Source organism: Trichechus manatus, unplaced genomic scaffold, assembly GCF_000243295.1.
Source record: "Trichechus manatus latirostris isolate Lorelei unplaced genomic scaffold, TriManLat1.0 scaffold00264, whole genome shotgun sequence".
Lineage (NCBI taxonomy): Eukaryota > Metazoa > Chordata > Mammalia > Sirenia > Trichechidae > Trichechus > Trichechus manatus.
In genome coordinates this window covers 1,464,812-1,480,096 of record NW_004444200.1, presented here as the reverse complement: position 1 = coordinate 1,480,096, position 15,285 = coordinate 1,464,812, and positions in this window count along the sequence as shown.

Sequence of the window (15,285 nt, the reverse complement as noted above, 5' to 3'; positions counted from 1 at the left end):
GAGAGTATGGCCCCCAGACACCCTTTTAGCTCAGTGGTGAAGTTATCTCCGAGGTTCACCGTTCAACCTGGGAGTGGACAGCCCCGTAAAACCAAATGAGACTAATGAGGTACAGGAGTCCAGTGACAAGGGCCAGAAGGCAGAAGCGGACAAGGAAGGTAGTGATAGGGAACCCAAGGTTGAGTAAGGATATTGTTGATGTGTTGTGAGATTGTTAACCATTGTCATAGGGCAACATGTATAGTAACTGAGAAACTATTTTGTTCTGTAAGCCTTCATCTTAAGTGAGAATAACAGCACAATTGGCAGAGCATAGTCAATGTCACTGAACTGTGCATGTAGAAATTTTTGAAATGGTGTATCTTTGGCTCCGTGTATTTTCACCAAAAAAAAAGGTTGAGAAGTTAGAAGGTTGACATGTTGTGGGGTTGTTTACCAATATCATAAAACAATATGTGTACTACTGTTTCATGAGAAACTATTTGTTCTGTAAGCCTTTACCTGAGGTACAATAAAAATAAATAAATAAATAAATGTAGCTGGTGTGTAGGAGTGGGGAACACCTGAGGGTCAGCTGGAAGGGGGGTTGGTGTCATACAGGGCTAGGTGGTAGCTAGAACGAAAAGAAGCAAAGAGAAAGAAAAAAGAATAAAATAAATGGTGGAGCAGTGGGGGCCATGGGTAGGTGCGGAGTGGATCCAGAGCAGTGGCAGGCCAGTGTGCTATTTGTACTTTATCCATGGAGGAGTGGCAGGGGCTGGAGGGAAGGGAGAGGAGGTGGCCTTCAAGTCCAGGTGGGATGGAGAAAGAAAAGAAAGGGAAAAAGAGAAAAAAATGGCAGTGCAGCAGGGGCTGGCCAGTGAGGGCAGGGTGGACCTGGGACCCTGCGAGAAGGGAGAGTAGGTGGCTTATGGGGCTAGGTGGGATGGGGAAAGAAAAGAAAGTAAAGAGAAAAAAATGGCAGCACAGTGGGAGCTGGCAAGTGGGAGTGAGGCAGACCCGACAGCCAGTTGGAAGGGATGGGAGGTGGAGTATGGCACTAAGAGGGAGGGAGAGAGAAAAGAAAGGGAAAAATGGCATGGTGGGAACCAGCAGGTGATGGCAGGGCAGACCTGGGGTGGCAGAAGGCCAGCTGCTCTCTAGCCAAGGCAGTGCAGCATGGCTCGGAGGGAAGGGGTCAAGGTGGCATACCGGGCTAGGTGAGAGGGAGAAAGAAAAGGAAGAAATTTAAAAAAAAAAATAAGAAAGAAGAAAATCAAGCATAAAATTAAAAAATGGTGTGGTGGGAGCCAGAGGGTAGGGGTGGGACAGACCCATGGCGAGGTGCAGAGTGCCTTGGGGAGAGGGGGAGGAGGCGTACGGGGTAGCTGAGAGGGAGAAGGAAAAGGAAGAAAGGGAAAAAATGGCCTGGCTGGTGGAGGCAGGGTGGACTCAGGGCAGCAGCGAGCCAGTGGCTCTCTACCCGAGCTGCACAGTATGTCCCAACGGAAAGTGTCGGAGGTGCCATACGAGACAGAGGGGTGAGTGGTGGGAAAGCGTCTTTCTCTGGTTCCTGGGTGCTCGGCCTCCTGCAGGGAGCTCCGTGAAGTTGCCTTCCTTTACTCCCTGTCCAGGGCCGTTACTGGCTGTATTCCAAGATGGCGACACTGTGCCGCTTTAGTTGGCAGTGGACCTCCACTCCATATCTCATCGCGTTCTGTTTTCTGTCAGTTTCTTCTTCTATTCAGTGTTTGATCTGGTTCTTTATCCCTTCATTTGATGCTTAGGGTTCTAGGGTTAATATTTGCATCGTTTTACTTAGTTTTTTGAGTCCTTGCTGCAAAGGGACTGCATAGTGAGTCTGTCTACAGTTCTATGTTGGCTCTGCCTCTCTCTTATATTATTTTTAATGGTTGCATAATAAATCATTGTATGTATGTGTTATAATTTTCTTAACCAATCCCTTTACTGATGGACATTTTGGTGGTTTTTACACTTTTTCACCATAACATATACCCACCCCACTCTTCCCAAAAATTCCATTAACGTGTTCTGTAATTTCTAGCTCCAACACAAATCCATGTTTGGATATATCATTTTGTTTGTTTGTTTGTTTGTTTTTTAATGTTTGGCAACCTGATGGGCAAAATAATGGGTATCTCATTTTTTAAATTGCAATTTCTTGACTCCTAGTGAGGTTGGGTAGTTTTCATAAATTTGACTTATCCTATTCTGTAAGGATCTTTAATAGATCATTTCAGATCCTTTGCATATTTTCATTTTGAATTGTTTGTCCCTTTTCTAACTTGTAAAAGATCTTCATGTGAGAGAGATATTAACCTTTAACATTTGTCCTGTGTATTGTAAATATTTCTCCCAAATCTGTCACTTCTGATTTTATTACATTTAATCTTTAGATATATTTCCTTCTTAAGTACTTAGTTGATTTTCCCCCTTTTGTGGCTTCTAGGTTTTCCCTTTGATCAGGAATACCTTTCCATTTCAAAGTTTTATATGTATATTTAAAAATCTTCTCATATTTCCTTTCCATACTTTTAGTTTTTACACATCGGCTGCTAACCAAAAGGTCAGCAGTTTGAATCCACCAGCCACTCCCTGGAAGCACTATGGGGCAGTTCTACTCTGTCCTATAGGATCACTATGAGTTGGAATCAATTCGATGGTAACGGGTGTTTAGATTTAGTCTTTCTATCATATACTTTATATGACATAAGATGGGTATATAACTTTTATTCTTTAGAATGATTATCTTACTTTCCTACAATATTTAGTGAATAATCTTTCCTCCATTTAATTTAAATGTCACTTGTATTCTGCAATAAGTTTCCATATATATATGTGGATCTATTTCAAGGCTCTGTTCTAATGATTCAGTATGCCAGTACCATAGTATTTTAACTAGAGGAGCTTTACTCTTATTATCTGATGGGGAAAATCTCTATTGAATAGTATTTTTAAAACTCTTGTAATTTTTACACAATATGTTTTTCTGTATGAACTTTAGAAGTGTATTAATTTTATACTAAATGGATTGATATTTTAAGATATTAAGCCTTCCTCTTCAGGAACTTGGCATGATTTTCCATTTATTCAGTTCTTGTTTATGACCTTGAATTTTTTTTGTTTGTTTTGTTTTCTTTACTTAGAGCCGTAATTTTTTTTGTTAAATTTCTTTCTAATTATTTTAGAATTTTGAACATATCTTAAAATGTCATTGTAAAAATTTTACAGTATATTTGTAAATCATCGTTGCAAGCATTTCATTTACAATGTGGTAGAATGAGGTGTTTTAATTAATTTAATATTCTGTTTAATTAATAGTTGCTGCCATGGATTGAATTGTGTCCCTCCAAAATATCTCATCTTGGCTATGCCATGATTCCCAGTATTGTGTGATTGTCCACCATATTGACATCTGATATAATTCTGCTATTTGTTGTAAATCCTGCCTCTGCGATGTTAATGAGGTGGGATCAGCTGCAGTTATGTTAGTGAGGCAGGACTCAATCTACAAGATTAGATTTTGTCTAAAGCCAATCTCTTTTGAGATATAAAAGAGAGAAGCAAGCAGAGAGACAGGGGGACCTCAAACCACCAAGAAACAAGAGCCAGGAGAATAGCATGTCTTTCGAGCACAGGATCCCTGTACTGAAGAGCTCCTAGACAAGGGTAAGATTAAAGACAAGAAGTTTCCCCCAGAGCCAACAGAGAGAGAAAGTCTTCCTTGAGAGCTGGCACCCTGAATTTGGACTTCTAGTCTCCTAAACTGTGAGAGAATAAATGTCTCTTTGTTAAAGCTTTCCACTTGTGGTATTTCTGTTATAGCAGCACTAGATAACTAAGACAGTTGCCAAATTACCAATTTCTTCCAAAAATTAAAATAATGTAAAAAGATCATATAAGCACAATGTTCTCTTTGATTTAGAGAGATTTTAGGATCTTTAAGGTTCTGTCACGTAGAGTTGCTATGAGTTGAAAATGACTACCAAACAAAAGTTATAAATTTTATCTATGAATGGTACACTTACATATTTGTTTGGATTCTGGATAAACAGAGTTTATTGAATGAATTTCTAGGGTTTTTTTAAATCTTATTTTGTCCTAAGGTTGCTACAACTGTAAGTACAAGACAAGGATATTACCCAATAGACAGATGTATTAAAGAAGATTCTTTTGTGGAAAAACTGCAGCCTGTGTAAACTTATTTTAGTATTTAAAGTTTAATATATTTCTGAAAGAATAATCTTAGATTTACTGATAAAGTGTCATTCTTAGGTCTGCGTTTATAACCCTTTGTTTATAGAGTGCTCCTTAGCTGTCAAGGGAATGCAGAATCTTTAGAGTGAACAAAACAGTACGGGGATTATCACATCAAAACGAGAAAAGCTGAGAGTACATAACTAGCAAAAGTTAATGGTGCCAGATGAGAGGAAGGTGTGGAGAAAAAAATAAGAATTTATTTCTGTGCTTACTTTTAACAGTAGCACAATGTATGACTTTGGTAAGAGGTGACTTAAGAGTATTATAACAGGAAAAGTAATAACTTTAGGATTGCTTTATTCTCTTTCCCATTCTTCCACAAGACTTCGCACATGTATGTATTAATAAATGCTCTTTTTGAATGAGTAACGCAGAGTTTTTCTTTTAAACAAACCCCGCCAGAGTCAAGCCACCTGTGTTATTTTTTATTGCACTGCTAGTCTGTAAGCCCCTTTTTAAAGACATGGACCACATTTTATTTTTCTCTACTCCCTGTGGTGGACATAGAGTAAATATGTAATAAATGTTTGTTAGATGAAGACCTATAATATTCTGATATTTGCTATAGTCTTTTGAAAATAGTTTTTGATTGTAGCTAAGTTTACCTTTAGGACTGGCTGTGGGATCATGGTGAAAAAGTGGTAAAATTTGACTTTGAAACTCTTTTTATTGTTTAAGAACCTTTTTATCAATGCCTACTCAATTTACTGGCATCCTACTAAGATGGTAAGTATATTTTTGTCTAACTGTTAAGTTTTTAACGTGTATTTAATATAGTAATAGACCATGTGGGATATAAGGGAAATAATTGGACACCCTCAGGGAACAATCTCATTTGGAACTTGCCGATTTTGTTAATGGCACCAAGTATCTATAAATCACGTTAATTCTTTATATCCCATTTATTTTACCTCCTACTGATTCTAACTTCCACAATCTCTCCCATACCCATAACTATTTTCCATCTCTACTACCCTATTTAATTCTCTTTTGCATATCTCCTTACCCCTTTCAGACTCTTCTCTGCTCATGGTTCCTCATTGCCTATCCAAATACAATGTAAAATTCTTTAGAAACTAGAAATTTTGGCTTTTTACATTACTGCTACAGCTTCTCTGTTTGGACTTAAATGGGTGTTTAGAAAGAAACCAAAAGAACAGTTATAGTTAGTAAAACTACTTAGCTAAAGCCTGGCAGCTAGTTATTAATAAAACCAGAACTAGAACCTAAGGTTAGTGAATGTTAGTACTTCTCACAAGCCCTATGTATGTATCCCATTGTATGTATGTACCACATTTTGTTTTTCCACTCATCATCTGTTTATTGACATTCAGGGTTGTTTCCACCTTTTGGCTGTTGCGAGTAGTACTGCAGTAAACACTGGTGTGCAAGTACCTGTTTGAGTCCCTGCTTTCCAGTCTTTGGGGTATATACCTACAAGCTGAAAGTTCTGGATCATATATGGTAATTTTGTGTTTAATTCACTTGGTTTCTGACAGGGCTTTGAACTGATTATACCCAATTCAGTCATGGCCAAGGAAGTGAAACCAGAACAGACCTGAATTTTTTAAATATGGATGAACCGAAAAGATAACCAGAATGGGAAAAATTATGTGCCAAAGCCCTGCTAGAAATTTAATCTTCCTCTTAGAAAACAAGGGTGCGTAAGAGCTTCATAGCAATTAAATCTCTTGTCTTTTGGATTTTGAGCAGTCGAAAACAGCGGTGTCCTGCGCTCAGAGATGGTAGCTGACTGTTCTGCTTTGAATGTATGTCACTCTCCACAGTCCTGCCAATAATCCAATCTCCCCCATCAGGCTCCTGAAAGGGCTCACTAGCTGCCTCTTCCAAGTCTCCCATTCCAGGGCTTCAATCTCTTATTTTTTCCTTTGTGGTTATTATTCTGGTTCTTCCAAATTTAAAAAATTCAGATCTCTTCCAGTTTCGCTTCTTCGGCCGTGACTGAATTAGTTTGAACCAGTTAAAAGCACTGTTTTTGATAACCCTAAAAAGTATAATAGGAAAATACTGGGTTTAAAGCCTGAAGGCCTAGATTCAAACCATAGCTCCTCCATTTCTAAAGTCAGACAATCTAGGTTCAAATCCTGGCTCTACCACTTTTACTGACTGTATTCTGTGAGCAGGTTAGTTAACCTCTCCATTCCTTAACTTCTACATTTCTAAAACAGAGATAATTTTAATAGCTACCTGTTATGGATTGAATTGTGTCACCCAAAAATGTGTGTCAACTTGGCTAGGCCATGATTTCCAGCATTGTGTGGTTATCCTCCATTTTGTGATCTGATGTAATTTTCCCATCTGTTGTAAATCCTAACCCCTAAGATGTTAATGACGCAGAATTAGAGGCAATTATGTTAATGAGGCAGGACTCAATCTACAGGATTAGGTGGTATCTTGAGTCAATCTCTTTTCAGATGTAAAAGAGAGAAGGGAGCAGAGAAGAGTGGGACCTCATATCACCAAGAAAGAAGATGTAGGAGGAGAGCATGTCCTTTGGACCCAGGGTTCCTGAACTGAGAAGCTCCTACACCCAGGGGAAGATTGATGACAAGGACCTTTCTCCAGAACCGACAGAGAAAGAAAGAGTTCCCCTGGAGCTTGTACCCTGAATTTGGACTTCTAGCCTGGGAAACTGTGAGAGAATAAATTTCTGTTTGCCAAAACCATCCACTTGTGGTATTTTTGTTATAGTATCACTAGATAACTAAGACACTACCTTACAAAATGTGTTGTAAATTAGACATGAATACATGTTAAATGCTTAAACAAAGTACAATGGTAAAGAGCTCGGCTGCTAATCAAAAGGTCAGCAGTTCAAATCCACAAACTGCTCTTTGGAAACCCTATGAGACAGTTCTACTCTGTCTTATGGCGTCTCTATGAGTTGGAATCAACTTGATGGCAACAAGTTTGGTTTTTGGTTTTTCACTTAATAGTCAATTAATTGTAGCTACTATTATAAGAACAAACAAATCTGTCTTGGAAGAAGTACAACCAGAATGCTCCTTAGAAGGAAGGATGGTGAGACTACATCTTACGTACTTTGGACATGTTGTCAGGAGGGATCAGTCCCTGGAAAAGGACATTATGCTTGGTAAAGTAGAGGGTCAGTGAAAAAGAGGAAGACACTCAATGAGATGGATTAACACACTGGCTGCAGCAATGGGCTCAAGCATAACAAGGATTGTGAGCATGGCGCAGGACTGGGCAGTGTTTCGTTCTGTGGTGCATAGGGTCGCTATGAGTCAGAACCGACTTGACGGCACCTAACAACTATTACAATTGCTAAACCCTAGATACCCAGATGCAAAAATTAAACACAGCCACTATCCTTCCGCTTCTGGGAGCCTGCAGTTTAGTTCTTTGTAAAAGCAAGAGATGGCACTCAGGCTGAGCTTTCACAAATGCAAGCCTCTTGTCTTCAGCCTGCATGTAATGGACCATTACCATGGTGTTGGCCCCTAAACTCCAATCTAGTGAGACACTACTCTGCCAAGATGGCAGCAAAAGCACAGCCATGAGAACTAGATTCTGTTCTAAAAACTTTTCCAATGGGAAATACTTGCTTTGGTTGATTCTACAAGCCACAAACTGGAGCTCTTGTGATATATACAAGGATCTTTAATACAGCATAATCAACCCTCTTGGTCTAACAGGATTTTCTTTTTACATAATCTTAATATGTAATTTTCATGGCACAGATAACTTATTGTGTTACACAACATTAAAATACAGAGTTGGAAATAATATGAAAACGTTTTTATTGTGATAAATATATATGTAACAAAACATTTGCTATTTCAACAATATTCACCTGTACAATTCAGTATCCTGTGTTCATCCTTTTGTGCAACCATCACCATTATCCATTTCTAAATTTTTCCAAGGTTTTTAAAAGGAGCTCAAAGTCCCCCTAGGCAAAGAGTTCCCCCTCCCTCCTGCATTCCCCTGGTAACCACTAATAAACTATAAGTGGAATCATACAATAGTTATCCTTTTGTGACTGACTTATTGCACCCAACATGATGTTTTCAAGGGTCATCCATGTTGTGGCATGTGTCAGGTCTTCATTTCTCTTTATGGCTGAGGAATATTCCATTGTATGTATATACCACATTTTGTTTATCCATTCATCTGCTGATGGACATTTAGGCTGTTTCCATCTTTTGCTACTGTGAATAATACTGCAATGAACATTGATGTACTTGTATCTGTTCATGTTTCTGCTTTCTATTCTTTTAGGTATATACTTAGAAGTAGAATTGCTGGATTGTATGGTATTTCTATATTTAACTTTTTGAGTTGCCAGACAGTTTTCCATAGCAGCTGTACCATTTTACAATTCTACCGGTAATGACTGAGTGTTCCTCTGTCTCCATGTCTTCACCAACACCTGTTGTTTCCATTTTTTAAATCCTAGCCATCTTAGTTGGGGTGAAATAATATCTCATTGTGATTTTAATTTGCATTTCCCTAATGGCTAATGATGTTGAGCATCTTTTCATGTGTTTGTATTTCTTCTTTGCTGAAATGTCAATTCAAGTCCTTTGCCCAATTTTTGACTGGTTTGTCTTTTTTGTTGTTAAGTTGTAGGAGTTCTTTATATATTCTGCATGTTAAACCCTTATCAGATATATGGTTCCCAAAATTTTTCTCTCAATCTGTAGGTCATCTCTTCACTTTCTTTATAAAGTCCTTAAATGAGGGAAATTTTTGATTGTGATGAGGTACCATATATCTATTTCGGATCTTCTTTTTTTTCCAAGAGAAACTAGAGATCTGGACTTTCATGTGAAATTTCCTGACTTTTCTAACACCATGCAGGTCAAATTAGATTGTACTCTTGTCTATATGTATAATATCTAGAAGGGTTGCAAAGTGAAATTTCACTTCCAGTAGTAGCTGAATTCATCTTAACCAGAAAAAAACCAAATTGTTGCAAATTTTCATTTTTTTAATTAAATTCTGCATGTCAAGTATACTTATAGGAGAAACTCTCCATTTGATTTAAAATAGTTGTACATTTAAATTGAGGTATCCCTTGATACATAATGTACAGCATTTCCTTCTTAATTTATATTTAATATTTTAAAACAGGAGTTGAATAATGAACTCTTCAGAATTAATGTATTCATTTATGTTTTCAAGAACATGAATATTCACTTTTGAAAGTAATTGAATGTTTAAAAATTATTTGGTCTAGTATTTATCTCTATAAAAGTAATATATTTAAAGATCGTAGTTTCTTCTATAAACTATAATAGGCTTATTTATTTAGCAAACATAGTGTTTATTGTGTGCTAGCCAGTATGAAGATATAAAGATAAAATAAGCAAACATTTTGGCCTCTATAGACAAGAGAAATGCAACCAACATTTTCTTTGCAATTAACTTTTACCTAGTTAAATTCAGTACTTTTTTTTAAAAAAAATCTATGCTTATAAGTACACTTTTTTTTAATACATACACTTTACTAGCTGATATTTGTGTGTATAAGTATTTAATTGATCAGTGTATGACATTCTAATGATTAGCACATCTCCACCTAAGAACATGGTAAGGCTAAGTGATTAAGAAATTAAAACATAATTTCTACTCTAAGCTATAATTCTTAGGGATTTGTTAAGAAGTTGAATTCTTGCTTAAAGTTAAGTTTTATATGAAAGTATATTCACTCATGCTTTCCCTCTCTCCTCATTTATCGTAGGTAATTGGAAACTCATTATACATGTTCTTATAAGTCATCATCTAACTTATTTTTGATAGTAAAAATCAGAATAGGATGTTAAAATGTTATATTAATGTTAGTACTTAAAATAACGTACTTGACTTTCTTAAAATTTTTTTATTGTACTTTACATGAAGGTTTATAGAACAAATAGTTTCTCATTAAACAGTCAGTACACATATTGTTTTACGACATTGGTTAACAACGCTACGACATGTCAATACTCTCCCTTCTCGACCTTGGAGGAAATTTTTTGGTGATAATATACATAGCCAAAGTTACACCATTTCAAAAGTTTCTACATGTACAGTGACATCGATTATATTCTTCCAGTTGAGCTACTATTCTCAATATCCTTTTCAAAATTATTCCATCACCATTATCTTCAACTCACAGCCCCCTTAAGCTTCCCATCAAAACTTTTGAGTTGCTGTTGTCAATTTTATCTCACATAGATAATTCTTTTTTTTTTTTTTTTTTGTATCTTAGATGAAGGTATGCAGAATAGTTTCTCATTAAACAGGTAGTACACATATTGCCCTATGACAATGATTAACAAACCCACAACATGTCAACACTGTCCCTTCTCAATGTTGGGTTCCCTATCAACAGCTTTCCTGTCCCCTCTTGCCTTCTAGTCCTTGTCCCTGGACTGCTGTGCCTCATTAATCACGTTTTGTTTTATGAGGCTGTCCAATCCCCAGCTGAACGGTGACTTCACCACTGAGCTAAAAGGGTGTAGGAGTCCATACTCTCGGGGTTTCTCCAGTCCATCAGGCCAATAAATCTGGTCTTTTTTTTGTGAGTTAGAATTTTGTTCTATATCTTTTTCCAGCTCTGTCCAGGACCTTCTACTGTGATCCCGGTCAGAGCAGCCAGTGGTGGTAGCTGGGCACCATCTAGCTGTACTGGACTCAGTCTGGCGGAGGCCATGGTAGCTGTGGTCCATTAGTCCTTTGGACTAATCTTTTCCTTGTAGCTTGTTCTCTTCATTCTCCCATGCTCCCGAAGGGTTGAGACCAATGGAGTATCTAACATGGCTGCTCACAGGCTTTTAAGACCCCAGACGCTACTCACCAAGGTAGAATGTAGAACACTGTTTTTATAAACTGTGTTATGCCAATTGAGCTAGGTGTTTCCCGAGAGCATAGTCCCCTCAGCCTTCCGCCCAGCAATTCAGTCCCTCAGGGAGTTTGGAAGTATTTATGGAGCTTCCATGACCCTTTACTGTACAAGTTGTGCTGGCTTCCCCAGTATTTTGTATTGCATTACCCTTCGCCAAAGTTACCACTTATCCATCGTCTATTTGGTTTCCCTCCCATCCCTCATAACCAACAAAGATTGTTTCTTTTTGTGTGTAAACTTTTTCATGAGTTTTTACACTAAAGGTCTCATACAATATTTGTGCTTTCATGATTGACTTATTTCACTCAGCATAACGTCCTCCAGGTTCATCCATGTTATGAGATGCTCCACAGAGTCATAATTGTTCTTTATCTTTGCATAATACTCCACTGAGTGTATGTACCACAGTTTGTTTATCCATTCATCTGTTGATGGGCATCTAGGTTGTTTCCATCTTTTTGCTGTTGTGAACAGTGCTACAATGAATATGGGTGTGCATATGTCTATTCATGTGAGGGCTCTTATTTCTCTAGGATATATTCCTAGGAGTTGGATTGCATTTTGTAGTGCTTTTTTTTGTGGTGCTGAAATTTTCTTTGTTCCTCTTACTCTCCTGTACTGAGTTCCTTTTATTTGTGGATTTTTTTTCCATTCCTTTTGATTTTGTAGGTTTTGTTTTTACTTAGACTTTGTGTTTTTCTTCTTTATTTTGATGAGTAGGTTTGTTAACTTTCTTTGTGGTTACCTTGAAATTTACCCTTATCTTCCTAGATTTGAACCAGTCTATTATTACTTGGTATTGCCTTGCCTTCCTCTCCATTAGAAGGTTCTATACCTACAACGTTTATTCCCTCTTTTATTGTTCTGATGCTGTTGTCATTTACAGATTAACCTCTCTGGTTCTCTGTTGTTATTCCTTTGGTTTTGCATAGTCGTTAAGAGTTCATTTCCTAGGTCAGTATCTGGCTAGTACAATCCTGTGTCCTATATTCAGCCTGTGGTCTAATGTTGTTTGTTCTCAGATTGAAGGACTCCCTTTAATAAGTCTTGTAAGTCTGGTTTGGTTTTTACATAGTCCCTTAATTTCTGTTTATCTGGAAATGACCTAATTTCAACATCATATCTGAGAGACAGTGTTGCCAGTATTGGCTGGCAATATTTTTCCTTCAAGGCTTTATATATGTCATCCCATTGCCTTCTTACCTGCATGGTTAAGGCCAAATAATCTGAGCTTATTGTTTCTCCTCTGTATGTGACTTTTTGTTTTTCTTGAGCTACTTTCAGGATTCTTTGTCTTTGGTTTTAGTGAGTGTGATTATGATATGCCTTGGTGACTTTCTTTTGGGTTCTATCCTATATGGGGTTCGTTGATTTTCTTGGATGCTCAGCTTTTCATCTTTCATGATATTGGGGAAGTTTTCTGTCAGCAATTCTTCAGTGATCCTCTGTGTTTCCTGGAAATGAATAAAGACAAAAAGAGATTAGAGAGGGAAGAAAATAAAAAAAAAAGAAACAAAAACAAAAAAAAAAAAAAAAAAAAAACAAAATTAATGTTCCCAGGGATGTCCCTGTGCATCTGCACAGAGTAAGGGAGTACCTTCCAAGCTGCCCAGTATGGCCCAGCTAGAAGGGGCTCCCAAGCTGAGAAAAGAAAAAGAAAACAAACAAACAAATCAAAACAGAACAAATCAGAGCAAACAAACAAAAAAGCCTCAGGGGTCCCAACAGCATGGGAGCACGTGCCGGGAAGGTGTTTCACAGTCAAGTGGTGTTTCACAGCCTTTCAGGAAGGAGCAAAAATGGCACATGGAGCCAGGTATTTGACAGAAAGGAGGGGGAGGTGGTGAGAGGTAAGGAAGAAATCTAAAGAAGTGGAAAAAAGCAACACCAGCAGCCAACAAAAGGCACTCAGGGAGCCGGCCAGTGCGGGCGGGTGGAATCCAAGCAACACTAGGGTGAAGCTTGTGCTTCCCGGCCAAAACACTGGCTGCAGGAAGCAGAGGACGCTAAGTGGGGATGAAGAAGGGTGGAAGGTGGGAAAGCCTATATTGCTGGTTACTGGTCTTTCTGTCTCCTGCTAGAAGCTCCGTGAAGCTGCTTTCTCATACCCCCTGTTTGCTGATCCCTGATAGGAGTCCAAGATGGCAGATCCGTACTGCGGTAGCTGATAGGGGACCTCTGAATGTATCTCTCCTCACTCTCTGTTCTCGGTCAGTTTCTTATTCCATTTGGTGCTTGGCTGCGTTCTTTATCTCCTCATTTGATGCTTAGGGTTTCAGGATTGACGTGTGACTCTGTTTCACTTAGTTTTTCTGATCTTTGCTGTGGAGGGACGGCGTGGTGCTTCTGAATATAGCACCATGTTGCCCAGAAGTCGTACTTGACATTTTTTAGGACAAAGAATTGTTCTCAGGATTTTAAAAAGGCTGCTGATCAGCTAATTATTGGTTTAGAAAATTCAACTTCCATTCCCAGGACTGCTTTGAACGCATCAATTGTAATAGCATTATGAAAACTATTCATGAAATAAAATGAAGCTAAACATTTTCAGTTTGTCTCTAACAGCTTAACTTTTTTTCCTCAGTCAATATTTCTATAATTATAGATTCTCTTGGAAGTTTATAGCTAACAGTGGTAAATTCATTCTCATTACTTGAATCTCTTGTTCTAAACCATGCTTGAACAATTCTCTTTTCTTCCCAAATTTGACCAACTCTGCTAGGCAGTTCTTGATATTTGTTGTTGTTAGTTATGGTTGAATCAATTCCGATTCATGGGACCCCATTTGTGCATAGTGGAACTCCTTCATGGGGTTTTCAAGGCTGTGACATTTGGGAAGCAGATCTCTCTGTATGTAATTTCTTCCCTTTGAACCTAGTTAGTAAATCCAGATCTCACAGAAACACATGTGAAGTACATGTTTCTAAATTTTAGATACAGTTTTCCAATTATTTCAATGGAGACCAAAAGACCTAACTGCATTTGTTGTTGTTGTTGGAAGGTTGAATTTTACTATTACCACTCCTGATAACTTTAAAAATAATGTATTGTTTTAATTTAGGGTTAGAAATACAACACACTCCAAAATGTTGTTGAATAAAATATTAAATCTTTTTGTTAAGGATTTCAATAGTGAGCTGGAGGAGGGGAGAGAGCAAGTAACTTGCTATTGTTTGCTTCAAGTTTAAGTTTTAACATAGTCAAATTATAATATTTTTATTAATAATTGTTTATAATTCTTGGACGTATAAAAGCACATTTATTGACATGATAAATAGTTAAACATAGTTTTAAATTGAAGTGGTTAGAGGGTATAATCCCACTTAAAATTAAGATATCTTTATAAAAATATCTGGAATGCTATCACCAAAGCTCTAAAATGTTAATGGCAAGCAGGATTAATAGTGCTATTTTTTGTTGCTTGTTTTCAGATTTCTGTAGTGATAAACAAAATGGTAGGTTTAAGTTTCTGTAACTAGAATACATATCAAAGAATTTACATTTATATAAGTATGTGATTCCTTCCCCTTCTTAGCAGACAAAAACTGCAGAAGAAATTGATGAAGCATTGAAGATAGCAGGTTATAATTTTGAATAAGAATTACTGTAAAAGAAAGCATTTTGAATGATTATGTTCTATCTTAAAATACGGCTTTTAAGCATGAAATAATGCATGTTCTTTTTTTAATTTAATTTAATTTTTTCCCATACAAAAATTTATAGATACACTGTTATGTGACTCTAACTGCTGTCCCCATACTGTGACAGCATACTCCTCCTTTCCACCCCTGATTCCCCATGTCAATTCAACCAGCTCCTAACACTCTCTGCCTTCCCATCTCACCTCTGGACAGAAGCTGCCCGTTTAGTTTCTTGTATCTACTTGAGCTAAGAGGCACCCTCCTCACGAGTATCACTTTATGTCCCACAGTCCAGTCCAATCCCTGTCTGAAGAGTTGGCCTCAGAAATTGTTTTAGTTCTGGGGTCATAGAGAGTCCAGGGGTCGTGCTTTCCGGGGTACCTCCAGTCTCAGCCAGACTGCTCTTAAGTCTGCTCTTCTTACTAGAATTTGAGTTCTACTCCCCACCTTTCTCTTGCTCCATCCGGGACTCTCTGTTGTGTTCCCTGTCAGGGAGGTCATTGGTGGTAG